This window comes from Esox lucius, chromosome 22 (genome assembly GCF_011004845.1).
Source record: "Esox lucius isolate fEsoLuc1 chromosome 22, fEsoLuc1.pri, whole genome shotgun sequence".
Lineage (NCBI taxonomy): Eukaryota > Metazoa > Chordata > Actinopteri > Esociformes > Esocidae > Esox > Esox lucius.
In genome coordinates, this window is record NC_047590.1 from 15,168,942 (window position 1) to 15,172,605 (window position 3,664).

Sequence of the window (3,664 nt, forward strand, 5' to 3'; positions counted from 1 at the left end):
AAAATAAAATTTACAAAATAGAATTTAGTTGGTAACCTGTTATTCCTTCTTTGCACAATAACACTAAAGGCCCATTTCACTGGAATTCCATATTTCAAGGGCTTTTTAACTTAGTGAACATACCATCTTAGATTTCTATTGTACAGCTAGGGACATGCGCCTATCAAAGCCACAGAAGCACGAATTTTCCTTACCAAAAACTTTAGTGTTTCATAACATCTGCAATTTTTTTTTTTATTATTATAATTCAGAGCTTGTGTAAACGAAAGTGTTAGAATATCAGTTGCGAAAGTAGACTCTTTCTTCCCTCCCTGGTGTCTCTGTTGTCAGATTATTTTAATGTTAATCAGTCACTTGTCCAAGAGAGTCTGATCTGCGGTTCATCAAGAATATGATTAGCAGCAAGTAAGATGGAACAGTAGGGTCTAAAATATAAAACAGAAAAACAATATAAGTCCAACGTAATGTTTATATTACATAAGATACACGGAAAGCGTTTTATGTAGTTTCAAGTAGTTTCATATTGTGAGAATGGATATTAGACGTTATTTTAGCAAAAGCAGCAGAGAGGCAGAAGGAGAGGCAGGGGAAGGTGCCAGCTGCAGAGAGGCAGGAGGAGAGGCAGGGGAAGGTTCCAGCTGCAGAGAGGTAGAAGGAGAGGCAGGGGAAGGTGCCAGCTGCAGAGAGGCAGGAGGAGAGGCAGGGGAAGGTGCCAGCTGCAGAGAGGCAGGAGGAGAGGCAGGGGAAGGTGCCAGCTGCAGAGAGGCAGGAGGAGAGGCAGGGGAAGGTGCCAGCTGCAGAGAGGCAGGAGGAGAGGCAGGGGAAGGTGCCAGCTGCAGAGAGGCAGGAGGAGAGGCAGGGGAAGGTGCCAGCTGCAGAGAGGCAGGAGGAGAGGCAGGGGAAGGTGCCAGCTGCAGAGAGGCAGGAGGAGAGGCAGGGGAAGGTGCCAGCTGCAGAGAGGCAGGAGGAGAGGCAGGGGAAGGTGCCAGCTGCAGAGAGGCAGGAGGAGAGGCAGGGGAAGGTGCCAGCTGCAGAGAGGCAGGAGGAGAGGCAGGGGAAGGTGCCAGCTGCAGAGAGGCAGGAGGAGAGGCAGGGGAAGGTGCCAGCTGCAGAGAGGCTGGGGAAGGTGCCAGCTGCAGAGAGGCAGGGGAAGGTGCCAGCTGCAGAGAGGCAGGGGAAGGTGCCAGCTGCAGAGAGGTCGGAGGAGAGGCAGAGGATGCATCTGGGTTACAAATGAGATTACATTGGGAAGTGTTAAATGGAAAGTTCCTCTTAAAATCTGACCTGTAACCCTGGTGGAAAGTTCAGATTTTAAACACCTACCTGGGCGTTTGTATGCATGTTTGTATGATTTCCCTTCTCTAAGCACCTTTCTGTAACATTGAGATTAATATGACGCCAAAACCTGAGGATGCCTTAACTCTCTTCATTGTATTATTTTACAAGGTTAAAGCAGTACAAGGAGGTGCCAGCAGCAGAGAGGCAGGAGGAGAGGCAGGGGAAGGTGCCAGATGCAGAGAGGCAGTAGGAGGAGAGGCAGGGGATGAAGCAGGCAGTGCAGATCAGTCTGAAGATCTGCACATTCTTGGTGATAAGCTGAACCAACTAGATGCTAAGCACATTGCAGTGCAAAGGCTTGCAAATAAGGTCCTACATTTCCAGGATAGTTGGTTCAAAGAATACCGACAACTTCATTATAGCTCTTCCTTAAAGAAAGTCCTGTGTTTCAAGTGTGTGAAAGCAACAAAAAAAACTCCATCCCCAAAAAAACTCCCCTTGAAAAGAAGGTTGAGTAAGCATTTTATTCAAGGGGCTTTAACAATTGGAAAAATGCCAGAGTTAGCTTTCAACGACACAGTAACGGCAACGACTGGTAATGCCCAAGAGAAAATGCCAATGGATGCACAGCTGTCAAGTACATGAGCTAAGAAACAGGAGGAGGCTTGGTATTGTCTTGAACTTCTTCCATTTTCTAATAAATGAGCCAACAGTTGTTGCCTTCTCACCAAGCTGCTTGCCTATTGTCCTGTAGCACATCCCAGCCTTGTGCAGCTCTACAAATCTATCCCTGATGTCCTAACACAGCTCTCTGGTCTTGGCCATTGTGGAAAGGTTGGAGTCAGTTTGATTGAGTGTGTGGACAGGTGTCTTTTATACAGGTAACAAGTTCAAACAGGTGCAGAACAGGAGGGCTTCTTACAGAGCCGGAATTCTTACTGGTTGGTAGGTGATCAAATACTTATGTCATGCAATAAAATGCAAATTAATTATTTATAAATCATACAATGTGATTTCCGTCACTCACAGTTGAAGTGTACCTATGATAAAAACGACAGACTCCTACATGCTTTGTAAGTGGGAAAACCTGCAAAATCGGCAGTGTATCAAATACTTGTTCTCCCCACTGTATAAGACAGCCCCCAAAGCGATACACTGGGCCAGCAACAAAGCATGCTCCCAGCAGCGCTGTGTAGCACTACAGAGTACAGTTCTATAGGATGTTAGATACTATTGATACACAGTTTGAACAGTGGTTCAGTCAAAGAGACATCCAAACTCTGATGAACCGTGAGAATGTTCTCCTCACGGGTGACATTAGTAATCGATGACTACACAGAACTGAACAGACATTGTCTGGCAGTGCAACTGCCTATGTTCCAAAGAAGCCATAGCTACAACTCCAGCCACGAGGCAGTCAAGATACTTATTGAAATGCATGCTCAGGTTAGAGATCTGTTTGAGCAAGTAGAGGTGCTTGTGAGGCTTATCATGGTCATTCCTGTGTCCTGCAGAGGCAGAGAGGGGCTTCAATGCCCTCAGAAGGCGGAAAACTTGTCTCAGATCTGAGATGACACAATCATGCTTTAAACCACATTGCAGTTTCTAATGTGCATCAGGAGAGAATAGATTATATAAACCCATCCATCATCTTCCGCTTATCCGGGGCCGGGTCGCGGGGGAAGCAGTCTAAGCAGGGATGCCCAGACTTCCCTCTCCCCAGACACTTCCTCTAGCTCTTCTGGGGGGACACCGAGGCGTTCCCAGGCCAGCCGGGAGACATAGTCCCTCCAGCGTGTCCTAGGTCTTCCCTGGGGTCTCCTCCCGGATGGGACAGGACCGGAACACCTTCCCAGGAAGGCGTTCCGGAGGCATCCGAATCAGATGCCCAAGCCACCTCAGCTGACCCTTCTCGATGTGGAGGAGCAGCGGCTCTACTCAGAGCTCCTCCCGGGTGACCGAGCTTCTCACCCTATCTCTAAGGGATCGCCCAGCCACCCTGCGGAGAAAGCTCATTTTGGCCGCCTGTATCCGGGATCTTGTCCTTTCTGTCATGACCCAAAGCTCATGACCATAGGTGAGAGTAGGAACGTAGATTGACTGGTAAATCGAGAGCTTCGCCTTGCGGCTCAGCTCTTTCTTCACCACGACAGACCGATACATCGACTGCATTACTGCAGAAGCTGCACCGATCCGTCTGTCAATCTCCCGTTCCATCCTTCCCTCACTCGTGAACAAGACCCCTAGATACTTAAACTCCTCCACTTGAGGCAGGCACTCTCCACCAACCTGAAGTGGGCAAGCCACCCTTTTCCGACTGAGGACCATGGCCTCGGATTTGGAGGTACTGATCTTCATCCCCACCGCTTCACACTCGGCTGCAAAC